The sequence below is a fragment of the Rattus norvegicus genome, chromosome 19, assembly GCF_021556685.1.
Source record: "Rattus norvegicus strain SHRSP/BbbUtx chromosome 19, alternate assembly SHRSP_T2T, whole genome shotgun sequence".
NCBI lineage: Eukaryota > Metazoa > Chordata > Mammalia > Rodentia > Muridae > Rattus > Rattus norvegicus.
The window spans coordinates 44,456,001-44,482,892 of NC_141552.1; the positions used below are offsets into that span (position 1 = coordinate 44,456,001).

At 44.6% G+C, this 26,892-nt stretch overlaps 1 protein-coding gene and 1 pseudogene across 3 annotated transcripts in view; both read right to left on the minus strand.

Annotated features, from left to right (window-relative positions):
* Window positions 1-26,892, minus strand: part of Slc10a7 (solute carrier family 10, member 7) — a 224,073-nt gene that overhangs the window by 123,827 nt on the left and 73,354 nt on the right.
* On the minus strand, window positions 9,077-9,651 carry LOC147999422 (large ribosomal subunit protein eL28 pseudogene; annotated as a pseudogene).

Consider the following 26,892-nt stretch of genomic DNA (forward strand, 5'->3'; position numbering starts at 1 on the left):
AAGATTACCCTGAAATTCCTGAACATACGTGAACATAGCCAATTGTTGGCAGGTGAAGTGAGGAGAAAAGAATCGACTGTATAGTGAAAAACATAGGTAAGTGTCTCGTCATAAGTCTGGATCCTACAATTTGACCTTTATTTTGGCAATGAAATAGAAATTAGGGCAAAAGGAAGAGCCACTTAGAGAGGGTCCCTGTTACACACACTTGTATACATGCACACACTCTTGTACACACACACACACACACACACACACACACACACACAGGCGTGTGAGGGCTCACACAGGTAACAAACAAGAGAAAGCCATTAGAGTTTAAACGTCTTGTGTTCTCTTTTTCTTGTGGTTTAAGATGTAAAGAGAAGGTGTAGAAGAGATTCTTTACTGCAAACGAAGTCAGAAAAAGACCAAATGGTAACAGCGAGAAACACCAAGGAGGCTGGAGTAGCCCCACTCCTACAACAGGGGGACGGCTCATGCAAGGAAGAGAGACAAGCACTGGACTGGTGATCAGGATGTTTGCTAATTTGTTATAATAGGAGACAGGCTGGGAGACCAAAGCGGGCTGCAATTATTAGAGTTCAGAGAAGAAACTGTGCTGCTATCAAAAGATAGGGAAGATGAAACGTAGTTTGTTAAAGATGGAGACAAAAGACAAGTCTATCTTGAAAAAAGAAGAGGGAGAAGCAAGAAAGCCATGGTGGGACAGGGAGAACAGCCTGGGGACAGGCTGATGGTAGGCTGGCTGCTGGAAGACTCCCCAACCCAGAGTCTGGCCGTCTACCTGAGCCCTGGCTCGTTTGCTCTACAGATGTTTAGTGCACAATGGGCCAGAAACAGGGTAAGTGGAGAGGATATGGGAAGGGAAATGTCAGACAAGGACCCTGCCCTCTCAGACATTGACCAACCATGAAGGAATGAACAAGACACCTTTTGATTATTGCGATTTGGCTGAGAAGACACTAAGGACGGCAGATTAGGTGCACAGGGACAGCAGCTGAGGAGCCAACATGAGCGCTGACGTCTAAGTGACAAGGAGACCACCTCATGAGGATCTGAAGAAAACAGAGCGACACAGCAACAGCCCGACGAAGAAGCTTTGAGGAGGCAGTGGGCGCAGGTTGTTTGGGGAGAGACAGTTGATGTGGCTGTGTGTCAGGTGGAAGACGTGGTGTAAGACCCTGCTGTCGGGGAAGCAGGGAGAGAGAGAACAGGGCAGTCAGTGTTGGCTGCTACAAAGAATCTAGATACTAAGCCGAAAGAGAGTAAAAAACAAGATAAGTCTAAAAGCCGGAAAAGGGATGACAGCCTGTCCATACACTGTAAGGTTTAAGTTCTACAAAGATCAGCCTAGGTGTCCAGTAGGATTTTATCAGGATCAGTACAGAAGCAGGGCAACCGCTTCAGAGAATGGTTCAGTGGCTGAGTTCAGTGACCACTGATGCCCAGTGAGCAAGAGTTAACGGCATCTCTGGTTTGGACACTGACTGTCATGGAGATGAGGAGGTAACCAACGTCACAAGTGTTGAAGGCATCCAACAGGATGCTCTGAGAAAGCAGATGTGGGCTGGGGTGTAGAGGAGAAGAAGTCAAAGAGCCCCCTCAAAGCCACATGTGGTAGAACCATTGGTTGAAAAAAAGGCACACAAAGGAAAAACTGAGAGAGGGGAAATTTCATATGGTAAGTTTGAAATGTTGCCCTAATATCCCAGTGATTTCGGAATAAGCATTTTGATATTCAAGTTTGCCATCTAGGGGAAGAGTCAGAGCTAAAGATGTCAATAGCGGATTCTCTTATAGCAATACCAGACACAGAAGAGGGGCCAAGGTCACAACCACGCACAGGGATGTGTTAGCTCTCAGAGATGTCACACAGCAGAGAACTCCTGAAGGAAACTGAGGAGCAGCCAGAGACACCGATGGGGGTCCCTCAGGGGTCATGAAAGTGGAGAGAAACAAGCTATAACAAGCCACAAGGGGTGAGGAATCAATAAGGCTTAGAACTGCCAAGGGCTTGAGAGAAACAATGACTAAGGAGACCCAGCAGCGGCCCCAAGGAGGTGGAGGAGAGAGGATCTTGCCAAGAGCAAGGGCAAGTGCCAGGGGATCCAATAACAGCAACCCATGGTGGCGAGGCATGAGACGCCATCAAGAGCTTCAAACTGTGCCTCTACAAGATGTGAACTGGAACAGTAAGTAGCTGGGCTGGGTTGGGGAGACATGACTTGTGAGACAGACACATGATCTAGTTCAGGGTCAATCTGCTTCTGCTTTCCAGACACCATGGAAACACAGTGCAAGGGAGAGAAAACAAGAATCTTAGGGGTTGGCTGCGCCATCGATATAATAATCACTGAAATTCTTATTGACCACCCACCCATGTTAGGAATTAGAAAGGAACCAAAGGTATGTGCTCAGAATTTTAGCTCTTGTAGAGAGTAGCATCCTAACCTTGGATTTGTGGAATGCTTCCAAAATGTGCTCACAGAGAACCGAAACACTCAGGTAAGCCTCAGGTCCCACAGAGCTTCCTGCAGGTCACAGCCAGAGATCCATCAATGGAGGATGTAGGTAAGAGCACATGTGCACACACACATACACATACACACACACACATACAAACACACACACACACACACACACAGAGACAGAGACAGAGATGGAGAGACAGAGAGACACAGAGACAGAGAAGGAGGGAGGCAGGGAGGGAAGGAGGGGAGAGGAAACAGATAAAAAGGACACGCCATTAGTCTGGCCTCTAGAAACTGAAAAAGAAAACAGGAGAACAGAAGTGAGCCAGCACAGCCTGAGAAGGACCCTGACAGACAGATGGGAGGGTTTCTCTGCATACACAAGTGTAGAGAGTGTGGCACAAAGCAAAGGGGTTGGACTGACACCATTACGCTTTCTTCTGACAGTGACACGTGTCACGACACATTTACATTACACTGAGGACCGAGTTTGTGAAAACAGTAGGCTGAATAATAGAGACCTCATAGTTCCCGTTTCCATTCACTTTACAAAGGTCCACTGAGATAAAAGCCTAGACTAAAGTAAACATTAGAATACTTTTTGTTTGTTTCATTCATTTATTTTTCTTTTAAGTCAGGGTCTCACTATGTAACCTTGTCTAGTCTGGAACTCACTATGTAGACCAGGCTGGCCTTAAACTCACAAAGATCTGCCTACCACTGCCTCCCAAGAGCTGGGATTTAAGGTGAACACACCATGCCCTGCTTTTATAAGACCTAGGAACAGCTAGAGTTACACAGCTCTGTTCAGTGAAATAACAATTAGAAGCTACAGAACCTCTTTGAAAGACAAAGACACGTACGCACACCCAGCAGCATGTACACACCCAGCATGTACACACGCACACATACTGACGCGCACAGGGACATTCTTTGGACCTACTTAAGAGTAAGTGGCTGACATGATACTTCAGTGGTGGAATAGCATTTAGTATCCAACACCTGGAAAGCCAGGCACACTTCTCTAGGATAAAGCTGATGTTAAGCCCTTTCAATGGATTAAGATCAAATATGTAAACGTCCATAGGTAATGTAAGCTATATATTTAAATATCCAATATATCATATGTAATTTATATATACACATATAATAAATTAGATACAGGGGTTGGGGGTTTAGCTCAGTGGTAGAGCGCTTGCCTAGGAAGTGCAAGGCCCTGGGTTCAGTCCCCAGCTCCGGAAAAAAAGAAAGAAAGAAAGAAAGAAAGAAAGAAAGAAAGAAAGAAAGAAAGAAAGAAAGAAAGAAAGAAAGAAAGAAAGAAAGAAATTAGATACAGGTGTTTGTATGTGCAAACTTATCAACATTTTGAAAACATGAGCCCTCACTTGTCCCTCCAACTTCATTCAGTCCAACACCGCAGACTTATTCTTCATTCCACTCCTTTCGTATTTGTAGCTCCATTCTCCAACAGGGAGAAACCAGACGGCCACACCCTGCATTTGCTCCCACCTGCCCTCGGGCCCGTCACCCAGGTCAGTCTTGCTGCTGAGGTAAGAGGCCTTGTTTCTCTGGCCCATGGTTTCAGACAGTCACAGTCACTGTAATGGTGGGCTGTATGACGAAGGCTTTATTCATGAAGCTTGGACCAGGAAGCACAAAGCTGGCTGGGAGGAAGGCATAACTTTCCAAAGCTTGTCATGGTGGCCCATGGGGGTAGGATTCATATTTTACAGGTTCCGTAACCTTCCAAAACAGAACCACTAGCTGGAAACTATGCATGAGAGGGGTGGAGGGTATCCCAGATTCAGACACAACATTTGATCTTTAGCCCCCCAAAGCCACATGGCAACTCATAATGCAAAATACACTCACATAACTTCAAAAGTCTCCAATGTTTTAACAGTCCCAACATTGTTAAAAAGTTTTAAGTCCCTTCTGAGACTCAAGGCTAACTCTCAGCTACATAAGCCTGTAAAACAAACAAACAAAATTTATGTGGTGCCAATATACAGTGGCATAGATAGAGGAAATATCCCATCCCAGAAGGGAGAGGCAAGGAGATAACATGGAAAGGAGACAAGAGCCAGGCCAAACCCAGCAGGGAAAGCATTAACCAGCACTCATGGGAAGCCCCACCCCTGTGGACCTGATGTCCGTAGCATATGCTGCCCTTCTCCCCTTGGTGCCTGCAGATGTCCCATTCCACATTCCTGGGACCTCCAACATCCTGGGACCTCCAGGGCAACTTAGACACCCCCCTTCACACTTCACACGGTAGCTCAGGAGCTCCAGGAAAGGGACCTGACCCTGCCACACACGGCCTGTCCTTCCTGGTTGTCTTTGGAACTTCTGTTCCATCCTGTAGGGTACCACAACTTTTATGTTCTGCGGAAGTCCAGCAGCACGTTCACAACAGCAAGCTCTAACTAGCTTGAGATACAACCGGCAACATGTTCACATATACCACAGCAACAAAGCTACTTCTTGAGCAGCTGTCCTTGGCCTGCAGCTGCAGCTGCCTCTGCCCCAGGGGAAAATACTTTCCTAGGTGGCAACCTTTCCCCCACCTCTCCACCTCAAAGGCACTCTAATTTCCAAACAGTCTTTCACGTGAGCTTGCAGCCTATACCCTGAAGTCACTGATGGGAAATGTCTTACCTTTAAGCCACTTTTTCCTATTGCCCAAATGTGGAGTTCAGTATTTCTCTTAATAAAGAATCTCTTCTTTAAGAAGAGTCATTGCCACATTGCCTGTTCAAGCTGTGTTTCCTATAATTTCCACTCTACTTGGTTCTCTGCGTTTTCACTATAAATCTGTTTGAAAGCACCTGAAACAGTTGGGCTACAACCTGAGTGCCATGTTATTTTGAAATTATCCCATCCAATGCATTGGCTTTCCCCAGTAGTGGACTCATTCCTGTCTGGGGCCTCGTGAGCAGGCCTTCACAGCCTGCATCACTGTTGGCATAGTGGTCTTCTGAAATCTCACCAAACGTCTGTGATTCTCGGCTTACACTATTATAAGTCTACTCTGGCTTGTAGCACCAAATTTTTCCATAATCTGTCTGTAAGATAGTTGCAAAGCCTACAGTCCTAATCTCTCGGTTCATCACAGCAATGACCCTATCTTCGTACCAATTTGCTATATTAATTATTTTTAGGCCTGTCTATACTGGCTCATGGCTTCATGTCCATCATGCAGGGAAAATGCGGCTACCTGGACAACTCCATCCTAAGTATCAGGGTTTGCTTCTTCCTCATGTGAAGGAAACAGTGACATAGACCCAAACTGGGGTGCTTAGAACCTTCAAATGCCTCCCCTAGACGCAATGCCCTAAAAGTCTGCAAGCAACGCCAACATCTGTTTAGAAACCCAATGCTCGAAACCTGGGCCTGCAAGGACGTTCTACGGTGGACTCATAACTAAGGACTATGTGTCCGATATTTCCATGCCTATTCATTGCCTATGGGTCTTGTGAATCTAAGCTTCGGCATCTCCTAGATAGGAAGAAGCTCGGCCATTTAGTGCAGTACGTATTTGTTATGGGTCTGCTATGTGCCCATGGTTTTCCCTGTGAGTAATCAACTTAAGACTCCTTTTCCTCATTTTCTACAGGAATAGGAATTTACTTACTTTTAAGGCTTGTCTATGTATCGAAAATAAACAATCACCTTCACTCATCTATTTCTTCTTTATTGCATGATGTTGAGGTCTAGAGTCGTCTGGTACACAGAGGGTGCCCTGACCGAGGTATCACTTTCCAGAGTGACGGGAAGTGTGGCCGCTCTGACTCGGTTCAGGTTATTGGCAGTTTGCATGGTTCACTGACGACAGCCCTGGGCTTGTCCTTTGGGTGGTGTCCTTCTCATCTAACCTGTGAAAATGTCTGGTACTACACAGCGCCCCACAGAAATGGGGAAAGCAAGGAAGTGTACGGCCAGCACAACAGCAGTCACTAAGGAGCACATGCCCAGAGCTGCCTCTAGCCTCGGCAGTACGCACGCTTGCGTGACTACTGTTTCTGTGAAGACATTTTCCTTCTAACGTCTCCGGATTTTCAGACCCCCATTTCCTCTTTCTAGATCCATCGTCTGGATCTGCATTCACCTTACTTACATTATGCTTCATGATCTGAAAGACTTTTCTCCTTTCCCTCCTCCCTCCCTGGTCTTTCTTTGAGACAGAGTTTTACAATGTAGCCCAGGATAGCTTCAAATTCCTGCCTCTGCCTCCTAGGGCTGGGATTAGAAACACAGCACATGTCCACACCTAGAGCTTTCCATTCTCTAGACCGCAGAGTCCTAACCTTTCTGTGTCCTCTGATGTCACTTCCACCTCTCTCAATGAACTAGCAACCAAATAATGACATTTCCTGAGGGTACTGGCTTTTTGAGGGCTACCATAACTAAGAGTCAGAGCAAGGATGGGAATGAGATCTGAGAGAGTTACAGACAGGAAACCAATGTGGAAAGCACTGTTTCATCCTCGGTGGGGAAATTATTCAAATGCACACATCTCAGGCCAGAAGCGACTTAAAGACAATGGACTGAGGATGGTTTGAAAAAAGTTTTTATCTGTCTGCATCTTTATCTGTATATCATATGCCTTTTGTTGTGATTTTAAGTCTAGGCAATAGCTCAAATATCTTGTATATTCAAGCTATGGAAGGATTAGTGAATGATCAGCTCATTATCTTTACTGATTTGCTCTTATTCTACGCAATCCAGAAGGACCATGGCTCCCTGCCAACGTCACTTCTGAAACAATGCAGAACTGTGTTCATATATTCTACGTTCTCCAAGAAGATACCTAAATTTGCAGATTTCAGAACAAATACATTTGGGGAAGAGAAGTATGACTTTTCCTAAAGCTCTCCGTGATGTGTACTGCACACTGCGAGGTGCTTCTACAGGAAAGGGGCTCCTGGGAAAACAGACAATCACATCATGGTGCACAGGGGACTGTGGTGTCCCTAAACTGTTCAGAAGATCGGAAAGACCGCTTAGAGTATGGGGCAGTTAGCATCAATAATGCCTCATCTTTAATCTTTGAAAACTAAAAGAAGCTGGAGCGCCACTCCCTATCAATAAAAAAGTAACTAAATCACCTATATATAATTACAGAATAAATTCGGAATAACAATTTCAGAATGTACTGGGATTTCAAGCATCTAAGCTAAAGAGCTCTATGGCAACTTTGGATTTTCTTTTGCTTTAAAAAAAATTGTCAGGCTAGAAAGATGGCTCAGTGGCTAAGAGCACTGACTGCTCTTCCAGAGGTCCTGAGTTCAATTCCCAGCAACCACATGGTGGCTCACAACCATCTGTAATGGGATCCGATGCCCTCTTCTGGTGTGTCTGAAGACAGCGACAGTGTACCCATATAAAATAAATAAATAATTCTTTTAAAAAAAATTTGTCTTACAGACTACTAGTAATACTAATACATGGACTAATTTCCCATTGCTACCGTAGGACTTATATCTGCTTACTGTGTCTATGAAAACTGAAGTTCTATATTCTGATCCAGGGGAACGGGCAATGGGCACTTGGAACCCGTTATCCCCTGTCCGCCATAGATAGCACACAATAGGTGTCCTGTTGAGTGCCCTGAAGACCAAGTGAACTTCCAGAGAACCTGACCTACGGACGGCACACATCTGACTGATGCCCAGTTCCTAGGACTGCCCTTCGTGTGTATGCTATGTTACCTGGTCTCTTGGATGATGTTCCCTTCCCACCTCCCATTTTCCCTGCCAATAAGATCAGGAAAACCTGGGGCATGCAGGCACAAAGCTATCAGTGAACCAGAGGATTAGGATGACGTTTTAGTTCTGAACCTCTTTCCATTATAGCTTCACTACTCAGAAACAAAATATATGGATGTAAAGTTGATACTCAAAGAACTTCCCATATTTAAAGTATAAAACGTGATGGGTTTGGGCATATTTCATCACCTGTGATACCCACCACCATCATCAAGGTGGCAGACACCCAACTTCCCCTTTCCCTTTCCTACGGCCACCATGATCCTGAGATTCAACTCCTAAGAAATCAATCCTATTTGACGCATGAAGAGAGCTTACCAGACAGCTTACCAGCAAAGACTTACCACCCGATCCCTGTCCCCTGTCATGAATAAGGATACACTGCTTAAAGCTGCAGCAGTCACATGGGGTCAACAAGAAGCCAACAGCCAACTACAGCAGAGTAGAAAGATGAAAACAGCCAGGGACTCAACATGACATCAAGAGCATCAACTATCTACTTCCTGTCAACTTAGGGGAGAAGAAAGGCTCCCACCCAAAAGTAGATGGGTGCACACTAGTATATGGAATATCTTAAGTCCTCGGGGTTTTCTTAATTTCCAGAAGCATTATACACAGTGCTTTGGTCTACTAAGATCATCACCACTTTGTGCCTTACAGACAGACACCCATAAGGTAATATTGATTTCTATTGGACTCTTTATCTCGGAACATAAAGCCCCCTAGAAAGCTCAGGATGTCATGGCAACACTGAGTGTTACTCCATACGTGTGTTAATTCCTAGAACCTTCAAAGATCCCGTGTGTGTGTGTGTGTGTGTGTGTGTGTGTGTGTGTGTGTGTGTGTGAAAAAGTCAGTGGATGCTTTATTGCTTCTGGGGTATGGGGCTAAGGAGTTTTTGGTGAGGTGGATTCGGTTCCTGTTCACACCACCGCAGGTTTCCGGCTTTGCAGGACAGCACTGGCCCTGCAGATGGCTACCCTACGCAGATCAGGGAAGAACTCGTCCGTTCGGATCACGTACCTGATGCTGCTGAGGGTAGCCTGGGCATTCTTGTTGATGGTGGTCCTCACACAAGAAGTGGCAGGTTTCATGGCCACCAAGCCCCCTTTGCTATCAGCCATGGGGTCCACCCCCATGGTCTTGCAGTGAATTAGCAAGAAGCAGAAGGAGCTGGGGGCCTCCAGATTATCGGGCTCAGTGCTGTGTGTCTTTATTTATCTTGATCCAGAACCTGGTGCAATTCTGAATGACTGGCCATCCATTGCAGACGCATGGACATGGTGACAGCCAGAGACGGAAAGAGAGCCACCTTCATAAACTCTTCAAGAGTCTGATTATTATTAGCAAAAAAACAAAAGCTCTGAACTAAAGGATTGGAAACAAATGAGTTTTCAGATAGACCCTTTGAATTTTTGCAATTCAAATTTTAAACCAATAGATAAAACATGTATTTTAAATGGTGATTCAACCATTTCCAATGCACAGGCTGGTTTTGTGTGTCAACTTGACACAAGCTGGAGTTATCACAGAAAAGGAGCCTCAGTTGAGGAAATGCCTCCATGAGACCCAGCTGTAAGGCATTTTCTCAACTAGTGGTCAAGGGGGGAGGACGCAGCCCATTGTGGGTGGTGCCATCCCTGGGCTGGTAGTCTTGGGTTCTATAAGAGAGCAAGCTGAGCAAGCCAGGGGAAGCAAGCCAGTAAGAAACATCCCTCCATGACCTCTGCATCAGCTCCTGCTTCCTGACCTGCTTGAGTTCCAGTCCTGACTTCCTTTGGTGATGAACAGCAATGTGGAAGTGTGAGCGGAATAAACCCTTTCCTCCCCAACTGGCTTCTGGGTCATGATGTGTGTGCAGGAATAGAAACCCTGACTAAGACAATAGAACACACAGAGAAAGGAAATCTTAACGGTCATGTATACGCAAGATTCTGTAATGTTTGGGTACTCTCAAGATACTGTAGCCATTGTGGTGTGCACATCTGTAACTCCAGCAAAGTCAACCTGATCGACAGCACATCGTGGACCGCCAGAGCCATACATACATCAAGACTCATTCCAAAAAATGAACAAGTAAGAAAGCGAGCAAAACAATAAACATTGGTTCTCAGGCTGTGGGTTGCCACGGGTAGCATATCAGATATTTGCATTGAGATTCATAACAGTAGCAGCATTACAGTTATGAAGTAGCAAGGAAATAACTATGGCTGGGGTTCACCACAGCACGAGGAACTGTACTAAAGGGCTGCAGCGTGGGGAAGGTTAAGAACTCCTACAAGGCCCACACACGGTCATGTGGAATCTTGCCACGCTCTCCAGTGACAGGCAGCACTGCTACCCTCGTTCACAGAGAGAATCTGGACCAGGAGACGTTGAGTAACTTGTCCACAGCTGTGCTGTTTATCAAGGATGAAAACCAGACTCTCATCCAAGACCTTTGCCCTTTAAACTCTTGATCCGTTTGTAAAGAATGAGTCAAGACTTCAGTGGTTTCAAATATTCCTTTGAATCCCAACATAAAAAATTTTAAAGGTATTATGCTGTTCCTAGCTTTTCTATCTATAAGATGAAGGTTGTGTTTCCTTTGTGCAAATGTGTCCAACCTCTCTGGTGGTGAAAAGGCTGAATCCTCCAATAGCAGATGCTTTCCTGGACCATCCTCTGTGCGTCTACTTGGTACCTGGTACCCAGACTAGCCCAGAGACCAAAGCAACAAAATGCAAAACCAGTAGAGACATGATTCTAGGACAGCGGTGTCTCCCTCAGAAAGCCACTTCTGCTGGAAAGTGCCATACTGCTTTTATAACAGAACTTGTGGATGGATAAGGGAGAAGAAACAGTTCATTTTTAAAGAAATTCTCTAAACCCAATCTAAAACAATTAGCATAAATGCACTTGAGCGCCAGGGCAGAGCACACAGGGACTCAGCACTATTTTCTAGTTTGCTTATCTTTCATGACTGTTATTAACAAGAAAAACAAATGGAGAATAATTTTGATTGATTTACATTGTTAGCTATATTTAGATTGTGTGTGTGTGTGTGTGTGTGTACAAAAAAGGGGAGAGGGAGAGATACATCATTGTCTTGGTGGACTATAACTTGTAAGTGCAGATAAAAGGGAGAAGGAAAGAAGCGGTTTAAACATAAACAGTACCCTTTCCCTAACTCCTGAACTAGTTCACACAATGAGATGAATAATTCAGCTGCCCGGAACTTCGTGTGTGCAGAGCACGGCGGCAGACCAGGGGCATTTTCACTTCGAATTTGTGTCGCCTTTAGTCAGCCCACTTCATCTGCATTTCTGACACCTGCTTCATCAGCTGGGAGGATGCTGCTCTTCCATAATCACCTCTCATCTCCATTCTGTCCAGCTAACAAAAGGATCACATTATAGAACGCAATTACCTGGCCTAGAAGGGACAGGGAGCAGGGAGCCTCTGGAAGGCATTTTGCGTTATCTTATCAAGCATATTATTTATAAATGATCGTACTTTTAAGTCTATATAAATAAATATATGAGACATTAATGTTTACAACAATATGTCTACTTCTTCTGTGATGAGTACTGCTTCAGAGCAAACAGAAGAGAAGAAGTAACTGCAGAGATGAATCAGATTTACAAATTCACGGCTATCACTTACGTTTATTATTACTGAATTATTTGTATTAACACGAGAGTTTTTCAGCTTAGCCTGTGCAATATGGTTGGAGTGAAGCTACCAAGCAAATCAGCGCACAGCAGTGGACCCCGCTCGGCCACGGTCCACAGTCCACACGCACAGGACCCACCCTGCGCCACAGCTGTATGTGGAGCAGCTGAGGCTGACGCTTTCCCACACAGCTGTCTGAGGGGAGTGGCTCCGAGGAGACGCAGAATTAACACTGAGCACGTTTGAGCCTGCCTACCATCGAGCGAGCGTCTTCCTTCAGAATCCCACTGTACTACACCAATTTCACCTGTTGTCTGACTCCCTTCTATGATGCAAACTCCATCTGGCTGCTCACCGCTCTGCTCCCCATGCCAACCTTAGTGACAGGCACGGAGAACACTTAGTACTACCTCTTAGACAATGCTCAACTGCCAACCATGCTAGATTAGAAGGGAAACTGAAGTAGTATTTGTCTGTCTGTCTGTCCATCCATCCCTCTCTGTCTCTCTGTCTCTGTCTCTCTCTCTCTTCTGTGTGTGTGTGTGTGTGTGTGTGTGTTTGTGTGTGTATTGTATACACGGTTTCTCTGTATAGCCTGCTTCTGCCTCCTAAGTGCTAGAATTAAAGATATTCATCGCCAGCCTTGTCTTGCTTGTGGGTGTATTTTTATTTTATATGTGCACACAAGACCCTACCTGTCAAGGATTGCCATAAGACAATATCTTTTATATAAGTTGATTCCCTCAGACACCAACCAACCATACCTTTAAAATACATTTCATTCCAAATATTTTAAATGAGTCACTTAAACACATATATAATTTACCTCTTCATCACCTTTAAAACTGGGCTTCACATCATTTAATCTACAGATGCTTTATAATAAAATTATATACTAACCCCCTCTAGGTCCTGTCATATAATATTGTGACCTGCCGGGTATTGATGACATCCGTAAAGTGTGTGTTCCTGAACCATAGGACAGAGGACTGCAGGTTCAGATCTCACACTGTGTCCTTTCCTGCTTCCTCTTCTCAGATCTCACTTTCTGCTTCCTCACAGGAGGTTCCTGCTCCCACTAAGCTGTAATTTACTCTCTCGCTGAAGTAGAGGTTGTTAAAGAAATCTTACAAATCAAATAAAATCCTTTCGTCAGAAATCTGAAAGAATTAAAGTGCAAATATCTTTCCTGTCTAAGAAGATGCTTCGAAGGCTCTCTGAAGCCTCTATGCCACAGATATATAAAACATCCTTAAATAAACTTCATTAAGAATTACTGGTTCTGGGGCTGGGGATTTAGCTCAGTGGTAGAGCGCTTACCTAGGAAGCACAAGGCCCTGGGTTCGGTCCCCAGCTCCGAAAAAAAAAGAACCAAAAAAAAAAAAAAAAAAAAAAAAGAATTACTGGTTCTTTCTGTAATTGAATCAATAGTATAATGCTTTGGGCTTGTTTCTCGAGTATATTAAAAATACCGACCACAAACCACTTGCAGTATGAATATCCATGACACAATGTTGAGCTCATTTTAACTGGGTGTGAAATGGTATAAATGGTGAATTCGTGAGCCGCACAGAGACACGGAGCATGGTGTAAATACAGAGGAAAATTCAAAGTGTGCAAGTCCCCCCACACACACCCTAAACATTCCTTTTTAACACCATCTCTAATAAGTTGGTGTTTGTGTCTGTGGAGTCAGGGAGGGGGCTTCTCTGCTGGGCACATTACACGCTGTATCACCAGGTGTAAGCAGGCAACAGCCCGGCCTGGCTAGCAGGAGACTGAGGAAGAATGATTAACTCAGAACAGGAAAGACGCCAAAGCCCAGTTAGAAAGCACCACAGTGCAGGAGTCACTCAGTATGAAAGCAGAGGCCTGAAACTCCCCACACCCTGAGGGCAGCACGTCAGTGTGCAGTTGAGGTGAGGTTAATGCACGGTGCTGTCCACTTATGGAGAGCAACTGGAGTCAGCTACAAAGATTAACCATAAGGCATTTCAGAAAACTGAGAGAATATAATGCTTTCAAAATATTTTTATCTGTGCTAAAATTTTGTTTAAACAACTAAAAAACAGGTTTAAAAGATTTCCTCTGCTCTGCAGAAAACGGGGCAGTTGTTGCTTCCTCTTCCGATGACACCTGAGGAATTCAGTGGGGATGTAAACTACTCTGGCCCTGAGCTGAGGGAACTCGGGTCATGGTGGTGGAGGGCAGATGTTAAAGATCACACAGATAACTGTTTAAAATTTCAACTTGCTTTCTGAGGGAGCAGAATAACGTTCCAGAAGAACCTGGTCTAGACAAGAATTTAAAACCACCTCTCAGGAAAATGATACGTATACGGAAGGAAGCCCATGAGGAGACGGAAGACCAGCTAAGGGGAAAGGTGGGAGCACACGCAGAGGCCTCACGGAGAGGCCTCTTCACTTCTCTCCCCTCCCTGCCCTGGCTCTTCCCGGGCCTTCGATTCTGGCTGGGTTTGTTGGTGGAAAGCGGGAGGTGAGTGGAGACAAAGACAGGGACTGCTGGTGTGTCCTGGGAAGCTGCATCTTGCCCTGTCCTTCCTCTGCTTCCTGACAGCCTGGGCCTGCAGACCACAGGCCTGAAACCATCAGGGCAAGGTCTATATTGAGTTCTCTGAAGTCTCGAGCAACAGTGACTCCCTAACTTCAGTTTCTTCCATCAGCCATCTTGTCACAACGCTAAGAAAAGCAGCTGTCATGGAACTGGTCAACCCTGTTCGCTGCTCCCCAAAGCACTATTTCCCCAGAACTTCTGTAGCTTGCTCTCTCACCATCTGCTAGTGTCTACTCAAGCGTTCTTCCATGAAACTCACAACTATCAGGTTATGAACAACTGCAGCCTTCTTTCTTCATTTCTCCTCGTAGTCCTATACCATCCAACAACTTTCCAAGCAGTGACATGGCAATCCTGTAAGGTCAGACGCCCGCTGACCCCACAGCCACGTACTTCACATAAGCACACTCTATGCTGATATTTATACCACAACAGAAACCGCTGACTGCACTTCCCAGTGAGGCATGGTTTGTTTCTCCAAGTGACATGTATATTTTGAACTATAAAACTAAAAATGCTGGTTGTTTACTCCCTCTCTAGAATGTTCTACTCCCTCACTCCATACAGCTCCATCCTCTGTTAAATGAACAAGCTGGTGAAACTGTCCTCTTTCAGATCAGAGGTCATAGGTAAAAAGGTGGCCTAGGGTAAATGTGGAGAGGGGACAAGGAACAGGCCACACACCACTTTGCAAGCTATAATATATGACACTGGCATTTATCTCAAAAGAAATCCATTGAAGGACTTTAGACAGAATATGATACTGTGAATCTTTCATTATTATACTGAGAATGGGACTAGAGAGAAAGAGGAGCCTGGAGGTGGCCCAGTTGGTAGAGTGATTGCCTGGCAGGCACAAACCCCCGTGAGAGTCCCCAGCACTGTGGAAACTAGGCATGGCAGCACATGCCCACATCTAAGCACTCTGGAGGAGAGACAGGAGGGTCAGAAGCTCAAGGAGATTGACCTTTGGTCATATATGAAGTTCCAACGCAATCCAGGCTACATAAGACTCTTACATGGATGCATGCATACATACATACATACATACATACATACATACACACACACACACACACACACACACACACACACACACACACACACACACACACGTCTACTCCCATCCTTGGATTAACACAAGTTTTGGGGTCATCTATGTGATAAGGTGTACACCACTAACACAAAACGATATAAAAAAAGAAGACATCTGCTCATCCTATTACAATTGGATCTAAAGTTGTCAACACTACCTCTTAAAATGTAAACATTTCTTTCCTAAGTCTCTTCCCTCTGAAGAAATGAGACATAAAATGTGCTGATATAAGGACTTTAATCAAATCCTAATGATATAGGCACCAAAACATAATTCAGTTCGTGCTTTCAGCTTACAAAAACATATGTTGGAACTCAGTCCACAAAGGTTAAGAGTGGCCCAACTTTCTGATACCCGTTGGCTACAGATGTGGCTGAGAGCGAGGTGGTGTGGAGAGAGATGAAGCGAGAGAAGCACTGGTGATTTAACCTCCGGTCTTCCCTTAAGGACAAGCATTTGTCACCTTGACAGCAAGGTGAAAGGTTTGCTTCGAGTGTGCTTATAACAGAGCTCTCTTCCCTGCTCCCAGGGGCCCTGTGATTTCTGAGCAGACATTATCTGAATGGATGATGATGAGGAGAAGGAGGAGCCACAGAAAGGGCTGGGGGAGGAGAAGAGGTGAGACCCGCATAACTCAGAGCCTCCTCCGGAAATGCTTCTCTAGGGACCATGACACAGATTCACCATGTGCTATTCCTCCTCCTAAGCTTCCACTTGAGGCCAGAATAATCAACTCCATAAATTATCACAAATACTCAAATGGTGGCCAGTTAACGGCACAGTTCCCATCCCCAGCAATTACTAGACTGTCAGGAAGCAAGAGTCCAGGGAATGAATTCACACACACTCACGCACACAGGCATGCACGCACGCATGCACACACACATACCCCCCGGGCATGCACGCACACTCTACAAATCTCTCATTTTTAGGGCTAATAATTCTGATGTAAATGTCTGCTTCAGGCTTAAATCTAACACTTAAAATGAGCCTGACTTCCATTCTCAGTGACAATACATAACTCAAATTCGCATTAACGTGAGGACGCTCGCAACTCACAAAAGATAACAGGATCTCTGTCCTTAAGCACTAAAGCATTCATACTCTTTTCACAAGTGTGCAAAGGACAATCTAAGTGACAATCATTCATTTCTGAGCATTTGGTCATCATTTAATTTCAGCAAACACAGGGATTCATTCACATATTCCAGTGAAGGATGAAATTTTGTCGATGATAGTATTTTAACCTTTACTTTAAAAATTATCTTCCCTGAAATTGGATAAAGTTACAATTATCCATTTTGTTTCAATATTTACTTGTTTATCTACCACTGAAAACATCAACGTTTAACATGATGAATTCAAACAAAACGAGATAGGGAAAATCACAGACTGTAGAAAGGGTCAGTAGGTAGAGTGTTCACCCTGAACACATGAGGCCCAAGTTTTGATCCCCAGCACACAAAAGGGCAACGTGGCAGCTTGTGTTTGTAATCCCAGGGCTAGGGAGGCAGAGGGGACAGGACACTGGCTTCCATCATCAGCCTTCCCAGATACATGGATGAGCTTCCGGGCCAGACTGAAGAAATGAGAGACAGCACAGAGTTGGTGGCTGGGCCAGGGAGAAAGTCAAAGGGAGGGGAACTCACCGTCTGTCTAAATAATTTTACATTTTTTTTTGAGATCCGACAGTGCTTGCTAATAGATACCAGCCATAGTGACCCTGCACAGCACGACCCAGCACGAACCAAATAATCATGCCATCACTGTTCCCAGGTTCATGAACCTGGCACTTACTGGACCGTCCGTCTAACATCAAACGTTTCAGGTGCTTTCAGAGGAACTGCACAACTCTAAATCTGTAGGAGGGAACGCAAGGCGGTGAGGCTTGAAGACCGGAGTCTGCGCTTCTGGGGGGGATGGGAGGGGGTCCATGCTGAAGAGCAAACCCAGGAGTTTGCTTTAACACAGTCCCCAAGAGAGGAGCATGCATGCGAACTGAAGAGCAGGAGTGAACAAGACTCTCATCCAGGGTGCTGCAGTGTGCTCTCGCCACACGTAAAGTCTCTAGTAACCGGAAACCTGTCTTAAACAGGCAGAGAGTTGAGGAAAGTGCCACACCCAGATATCCAGGGACTGCAGAGCTTTGCTGGGGGATGGGTAAGAGGGCTGGGGTGAGACCATTTCTAAAGCAACAGCAGACACCGACACAAGTGTTCGCCCGAGGCTCCAATACTGCTGAAAAGGCATCTCAGGGGCATCCCTGTATTTCACTAGACTCGAGCCCAGAACTGAGCTGGGCCTGTGCATCCACCCCAGTGTTTAGAGGGATGAGGCAGGAGGATCAACGTTAGAGGCCAAACTAGGCTACATAGTGAGATGATGATGTTTCCTCTTTCTTTTCCTCCTCCTCCTCCTCTTCTTTCTCCTCCTCTTCCTCCTCCTCCTCCCCCTCCTCCTCCTCCTCCTCCTCCTCCTCCTCCTCCTCCTCCTCTTCCTCCTCCACCACCACCACCAACATCACCAGTTGTGTAGACAGGAGTACAGTGCTTACCTAGCACATCGGTGGACCTAGGTTTAACCCCCGTTATAAATTCTATTTTTACAAACAAAAGGGAAGCTCAGTAGGAAGAGTCCTACTCTGTCGGGGCCTAGAGCAGAACTTCCTAAGCTGCCTTTCTAGTTATTGATAGAAGGAAAATCAAGTTTATGTACTAACAAAATGGATATGCCGTTTAACATAAAATCTGAATATTTGATGCTAAATTTTCAATAATTTTCTGAGTTGGTTATATTTAGACAACCATCTTGAATACTAAGAATGCCACTTTGCATAAATATGTAGTGGAGGATGGCAGAATATGCTTATAAACATTTTGGAAATTCTTTTTTTCCCCTTTCTTTTCTTTCTTTCTTTTTTTTCCCCTTTTTGGTTTTTCGAGCCAGGGTTTCTCTGTGCAGCCTTGGCTGTCCTGCAATTCACCAGGCTGGCCTTGAAGTCAGAGATCCTCCTGCCTCTGCCTGGCAAGTGCTGGGATCATGTGTATAATTACTGCCTGGATAGTCCAATCCCAAATCAAAAATTACTTAATGATTTATTAGATGAACTGTCACCAACACAAACAAGTTCAAGATGAAACATTTGAATATAACAATTCAAAGACATACTAATTTGATTCTTGATATTGAGAAATGGTGGGAAGGAAACAGTAAAATTTGATTTTCTGTAATTAAACTACTGTTCCTGTAAGAACAGAAAACTTTAGATAAGGTGCAGAGAGTGCTGTGTTCAGAGTCATGGTAGATGAAGCCATGTGTGGATGCCCGAGTTGATGCTAACAAAAGCCACATCAACTTACTACAGTGGTTGCTTTCTCATGTCTATGTCACTCATTACTGTGTGTCTCTGCAGTGTGTGTGTGAGAGGCTGTCCGTATACCCATGTATACACTTGAGGTCAGAAGACAACTTTCCTTTTACAGTGAGTCCCAGGGGTTAAACTCAGGTTGCTGGCTTAACAAGTGAGCTCTTACCCACTGGGCCATCACAACAGCCCCATTATGCTGATATTTGAAGTAGTCCTTGGTTGTTGTATGTTTAGAAACCTTTTACTGTTACCAATTTTCTCTAACCCCGACATTTGGGTACCTTATCCCATGTGTTGTTGCAACCCACAGCCTGAAGCCATAGCATAGCACACAGTAGGCAAGCGGATCTACATCAGTATCTGAGTCACTGACAGGAACATTTTGCCTTTTCTTCTGTTCTTGGGTTCTTAGCAAGACAACTTAAAAGCCCTGGTCAGTGTTAAACAGTGGTGCTGTGGACTCAGAATACCCGTGGCTCAATCTTTCACTGCCTAAAGCACCAACAGACAAACTGATGCCGGTGCACACACTACTGCCCGTGCACACACTGATGACAGACCATTTCTTCCAATATGTCACTCCGAGCATGATGTACTCCTTGTCATTCCTTCAAAGCTGCATCTACATACCATTTGAGCTAAACTGGCTGGCCAGTGAGTTCCCCAAGATCCTCCTATTTCTACTACTTCCAGTGTTGGGGCTTTAGGGATACCCCATCATAACTCACTTGTTCTCTTAATGTGGGTGCTTACCCAGCAAGCACATTATCCATTCAACCATCTTCCCAAGACCTTATAATAAACATACAATAAAAATACAAGCAGTGGACACACGTGTACTCATACACATAAACAAATACATTCATAAATCAAACTTAAAAATAACAAATACAAGGAATCATATTAATAATACACAATTGTAAAATAGTTTATAGCTTATCTAATGAGCATCTCTCTCCAGTTTCCTCCTCTAGAATTTTCTATAGTGATGAAATATGTTGAGCTGTACTGGCCAGGGCAGTAGCCAACAGCCACATGTGGTTGGTAGGATGTTTAGCATTTTTAGCTTTAATTAATTTTCATTATTTTGTGTGTACAGGGTGTGAGCATGTATGCGTGCACGCGTGCGTTCATGCAAAGGCCAGAGGTGAAGTTGGGAACTGTCTCTTAGGAGCCGTCCTTGTTTCCTTAAGACAGGATCTCTCAGTGGCCTGGCTCTCCCTGATTTGCTGGGGTAGCTCTCGGTAAGCCCCAGTGTCTCGGCTCTGCCCTCTTCAGTGCTGGCTGCAAGTGCACACTACTACATTTAAAACACGGGCTCTGGGGATCCAACTCCAGTCCTCATGCTTTCACAGCGACAATTTACCAAGTCAGCTACCTCCTGAGCAGTTAATGTTCATTATTCAATTTTAAATGGTTATGGTTTGTGGCTACTATGTTGGTTAGTACAGTTACAGATGATGAAATTCAGCAACCCCAAAGTCTCTTTGCCTCTTGGATTGAGAGGCAAATCCATTATAGCAGAGACATGCAAGATCGCTGGGGGACATTAGAGGAGTTTCAGTGTCAGTGAGACATTAGGTACAGGGAGTCGATCAAGGGGAAAACAATCTGCAGTGGAAGCAGAGGACCCAGGCGCAAATGGCTGCTAAGGTCACCTATCTGAGCTCCATCTAGAAAGAGGATCCCAGCAGAGTGACAGGCAGTCTGCGTCCAAGGGCGGCATACCCTTACTGCAGAGCCAGACGGACCCATCCCAAAAGCACAACAGGGCCACACTTGGGAATTACCACTCCATCTTGCTTTCTCTAAAGCCAGATACACTTTTATTCAAATTTCTTCCCATGTGATATTAAGCATGAGGATGGGATGTGTGCTCCCCAGTGTTTACAAATCGGCGGTTGTTTGTCTCTCTTAATTAACATATTAGTAAGGGATTTACATGTCACTACCTGGTAGGACTCAGTCCACTCCTGACAGATGAAGCTTCCACATGGAAAATCTGAGGGCTGTGCTACCTGTGTCCCTAACAGTAAAGCCCTCAGGATTTTAACACAGACTTGAAAAAACAGGGCCGCAACTGGAATTATGCTACACCGGGGATGACATTATCCCATCACCAAGGCTAAGAACGAACTCTGAGATTTGGGGGGTGCCAAATGTAACTCTAGTAGAGAAGGAAAACCTCTCTTAAGATGTGTGCCCCTCGGCTTGCTTCCCATACAGACAAGGAAGGACAAGAAAGGGTGGTGACATCTAGGACAACCAAAGACAGTGTCCCCTGAGATTGTCATTACAGAAGAGAGGTACAGAGGGAGGGAGGAGAGAGAGAGACAGACAGACAGAGACAGAGAGGGTAGCTTGGTGGAGATTCCTATCAGGGCTAAAGGTCATCTTCCCAGGTTACTCTTCGGGATCCTTGACCTGGCTTCTTAGATACCCAGGGAATTGATGAAGAAGAGGAGGAGCTATTCCTGAGAGAGCAGCGTCCCTGTCAAGCTGGGCAATGTCTACTGCTAGGTATCTGTTAGTTTACTTGCTTGCGTACACATGTGGAAGCTTTGGGTCTTTTCTTATAGCTAAAAATCCCATTTTCAACGTCTACAATTGACTTCAAGTTGATTACAATTCTATGGGTATCAAATGTCTCAGGACTCACTTATCCCTGAGGTAGCATACCTGGGAGCTAAAGCTGAAGGCTCCTGTCTCTACTCACCACCACCCCTCCCCCCATCTAAAGAGCCGGAAAGTAAAGGGAAAGGGGAAAGTAGCAACTACAGCTTTTTCTCAATAAGCAAGAAATGTTATCTCCGATCGATGACTTTGTCCCTCCATTCGTACAGCAGCCACTGGGCAGGGATCTGCATGGCTTTGGTTAAGCAGTTCCCAGAAGTACAGATGTCACAAAGAGATGCAGGACAGTATCATAAGAAAATAAACTTGTGGGCCACAAAACCCCACAGAATCAAGTAACCTGGGCTCACAGAACTGTCAGGGAGCCTGCATGGGTCTGACCTGGGCCCTCTGCACATCTTATGGTTGTGTCACTTCGTGTTCTTGGGGGACTCCTAACAGTGGGATCAGGGGCCATCTCTGACTCCTGCTTGCTTTCCCTCCCATTGGGCAGCCTCGGTTCAGCCTTAGTGTGGGGGTAGGTGCCTATTCCTACTGCACCTTGATATGCTGTCTTTGGTTGATGTCCCTAGGAGGCCTGCCCTTCTGGAGGGAAACCAAGGAGGAGTGGAGAGGTGTGTAGGGGGAAGGGACTGGGAGGAGAGAAGGGGAGGGAAACTGCTGTTGGGATGTTAACATCTGAGAAAAAAAAAAAAATAAAACTAAAAAAAAGGAAGCAAAGGAAAATGGAATGAATGCATTAAAAGCTGATGTTCATAGCTATACATTCTTTCTTTTAGTATAGAGAGAGTCTATCTCTTGGGGGCAAGGAATGTAGCCCAGATGTCAGAGTCCTTGCCTAGGCCCAAAACTCCCTCATAAAACTAGGCATGGATGCACACACCTGAATTCCAGCACATAGGATATGTATGTAAGAGGATTAGAAGTTTAAGGCTATCCTGAGCTACATGAAACTCTATCTTAAGAAAAAATAAATAAATCTTGTCTATAATTATGTGTTAATAAAATACATTGTTATATTAATATAAATGTTAATATACATCCATTTTCCAGAGCTCCTCCTGTTAGTCACAAAACCTTACGACTTTCTAGATCACACTTAATTTTCCCCTGTGGCCAGATGACAAGCCACAGCAGTGCCTGCATCGCAGGTCCACCCAGCTCAGCCACAGGGGCCGTACAGGAGGCTTTAAAGAAGGGGTGCACTCACTTTTCCCGGTGCTGACAGACCAGTCAAATTACCTAGTTCCTTGCTATCACCTTGGGGCTTTTCCTTTCATTCTCTTTCTTCTGCCTTTATTTGTCTACTTTTAAGTACTTCTAAGACCATTTAAATCTGTATTTGACCTAGTTTTTACAACGTCATTAAATTGTTTCTTTTTTTCTCTGAGACAAGGTCTGGTGTAGCCCAGCTTGGCCTTGAACCCCTCATTCTCTTGCTTCCCTCTCTGGTGTGGTAGGATTACTACTACACTACCAAGTATGCATTTAAATTGGGTCTCTAATTTTCAAGCTTACATTTTTACCTTTTCAAGTCCCAGAAACCACATGCTGGGTCACAACCATCTCTTCTAGGAACTGATGCCCACTTTTGGCAGGAGTACATGCAAACACTCATATGCACAGATAAACAAGCAAACCAAGGATCTTTTAAAACCATAATTTTAACCTTTACAATCATAAGCATAGCAACAGATCCCAGCTGCAACACGTCTAAGCATGGATTCCAAATGGACCACAAACCTAAGTGAAAACGTTAAAACCAACACTGAGAGACGACATAGGAGGAAAAGCTGTGTGGCTTTAGGTAAAATGTGAATTTGAGCAAAAAAAAAGCTAAGATATGAAAGACAAAAAACAGTAAGTTGGGCCTAATAAAATGAATTTCGCCTTGTAAGTCACTGCTAATAATAATAAAAGAGAAGATACTATGTGTGTGTATGTGTGTATATGTGTGTGTGTCTATGTATGTGTATGTGTGTGTATATGTGTCTGTGTGTATGTGTGTGTATATGTGTCTGTGTGTGTGTCTGTGTGTGTATGTCTGTGTATATGTGTCTGTGTCTGTGTGTGTGTCTGTGTGTGTATATGTGTCTGTGTGTCTGTGTGTGTATATGTGTATGTGTGTGTGTGTGTGTATGTGTGTACATGCATTAGGAGGAATGACTTGTAAACGTCTGATAAGTGATTTGTATCCGAAATAAAGACCCACACCCAAGTATAAAGAAACGAGCATTTCAGTTTCTTTTTTAAATAGGCAAGAAATATGAACAGTCAAAGAAGACATACAGATGGCAAATAAACGCTCATAAAAATGATCCATCATCATTAGCCAGTGAGGAAAGGAAATGAAATCTACGATGACATGTTACAACAGGACAGCAGGATGACTAAATTAAAAACCCGCTAGAGCCAAGGGCTAGCAAGGATGTGGAACAACTGGGCTCTACACTGTCCTCTGGGAACCTGGTCCAGAGCAAAAGTTTGAAGGCTGCTATTAATTAGTTCAAAACACATTCCTCATATCCCAGCAATTTCATTCCTAAGTCCTCCCTGAGAGATATGGGGTAATGTCTCTAAATCCACAATCACAAAAAGCAAGTTATCAGCTTTCTAGCACCATAGCAAAGTACCTTATGGAGAAACTTGGAGAGAGGGAGAAAGGTTCCCTTTGGCCCAGCATTAGAGGCTCTGTCTGTGATATGGCAGAGCACGGTTTTAGATCTCTGCTGAGATGCTGAATGGCACGGGCCAGGAGACCAGAGCAAACTGAACACCTCCTTGGCAGGTGTGGCTGCCCAGCGCCCCCTGAATCCCCACAGTTCTCCACGTAAGATTCACAGCACCTCCCAACAGCAGCACCCTAGAGACCTTCACGCCCTTAACACACACGGGCAATCACTCTCTGAAGTACCTACCACACCAGCGAAAGCCCATCAGCAGTCACTTCCTAAGACTGCAGTGTGACTTAGCAATGGCAAGGTTTGCTGATGAATGTGATAACATGACAAGAACCACAAAGGGGAAAGCACAAAGGGAAGGTAGCCAGGCTCATCTGGAAGATGGACTTGAAGAGGGCCACTCACAGGTCCCTCTGGAAAAAGCAAAGGGACACATTAAGTAGTGCTTAGGAGCTCAGCTGGGAGAAGGACCGAGAACAAAGCGGCACAAACGTCTGATCAAACAGAAATCACCCTACCCTAGACTGCGCCACAGCGTACATGGGCACGCTTGTCAGAACTGAACACCCAACATGGGCAAAGACTAACATCCAGAAGATCTCTGTATATGTGACGAGAAAACTTGAACTTTCTGCCAACGATAACAAAGCCAACGGGCAATGGGAGGTGGTTACAATGGAGAACTAGATTAACCTTGGTAGATGTATGCTCTGGAGAAAGAGAACTAAGAGGATGAGAAGTGTGTTCCCACTAAGAACCAGGAGGTGCTGGGCTGAAAGTCCAGTTCCAATAGCAGTTCTAGTCGCTTGGATTCAAATTAACAAAACTTAATCTCGATTTTAACCAACTTCAAGGGTCACTTTCTAAGGAGGACCTTTATAAACATCCAAAGTAGTGCATAGTATTTATTATTGCCCAAAAAGATTTTGGAGCAAATACTTTTTTATTTTGGGAATGATGACATTTTAAAAATTAATAAAAATAAAAATGAAAGCACATGCTATCTGTTAAAGGGTAATAAAATAACTGTAGTCAATTGGCTAGTTCTACACTAGTAGATTTCTTTAAATAGTAATGAAATCATTGCTTTAAAAAATCCATCATTATTAAAATAAAAAAAAATTGCCTCAACCTCCACCGAAATTAGATTTGTAAGTTGCTGGTCATCCCCATAATTAAATCTACGTCACAAATCTGCAAGAAAAATGGCCACTGTGACTAATGCATTACTGCTCCCCAGTCCCACCAGGCCGAGGGAGCGCTGTGGTAAGATGGACTAGGGAGTCATTCCACACAATTTTATTAAAGAACAAGATCACTTTTATTTTCATTGGTTAATTCAAGTAAGAGTTTGTTTTAAAACGAATTCAAATCCAGCTGTGAGCGAGCCCTCCTTCCCAAGCGACACGGCATGTCTTTGGTTCTAGCACGTCTGGTTCTTAGAAACACTTGGCTAGTGTTGGAAAAGCACTGTACAGAGAAGAGTCTGAGACACAGGGACGCACTTCACTGCTGGAACCCCTGATTCTGGACTTTTCTTTGTCCCAAAGAGTTCTAGCCTGTTTCTTGATGAAGTGATTGAGAAACCCAAGAGCAGTGTTCATACTCAGTGGACACAAGGAGAGACTCAGAGAAAAGCAGACTCACACACAGGCAATTCTCTCTGTAACGGTGTTAATTCTGTCTTTGGGAGAAGGAGGGCAGGCAGGAGACAGCCTGTGTAGGCTGCAGAGTTTACCTAGGAAGTTACAGCAGCTTCTGTCCAAGTGATTTAATATCTGCTACCTCTAGTCATAACAAGATAGTTTTTTTATTTATAGTGTTGCTATGGAGTTTGGGCTTGAGATAAATTCAAATTTTAAAAGTAGGTCTGATTTAACAAAGAGAATGCTGACACGGCAAGACCCACAATGGAGGCTGGACGCCGGGAACCTGCACGGGGGAGGCCCTGCCTTTCTGCTGCTTCACGCTTTTACTGTGACTTTCCCCCTACATACTTATGTATGTTCTTTGTTTTTGCTTCGGTATCTGGAAATAAGCTGTGCACTTATGAGGACACTCAAGTTTTCTGTCTGTGTGAAGGAAGCTCTTGGGAAGCTGCAGCCTTCTTTCCCGGGACATCTGCAGAGCTCTGGCGCTCGGAAGTCAAATTATCTTGGGCCATCTGTAGCGCCCTTAAGAACCCTTTATTGTTCCTCCTTGTGTGTGAGCTACTTTCTTTGGGACAATGAATGAGGTAGGTCCTTTGGAATGTACAGAAACCTAGCCCTCCCCCACCTCCAACACCAAAAGATGACATCAGATAGCCTCTGAGGCCCACACCAGAGACGAGGCCTGTTTGCTTTAACTCATCCACCTAATGTGTTTCTTTATGATTGTCTGTGTTCTTGTCTTAAAAAAGCTTTCAGAAACTACTTCCATATGGAACTATGGGATCTGTGGGGCCCTAAGTCTGTCTTCCTGGTTCTCAATCACTCATAGTTGACTTTAGAATCAACTTGTGTTTTCTTTGGGTGAGCTCTGTGTTTTGTGTCACGTTAAATGAACCAATGGTAATGCTTTGTCATGGTTTGTGTAAGCTAGGGTCCACCCTGTGTGTTGAGGGAGGCTCACTCCCTGTCTGTAACTCAGAAAGTAGTGTAGG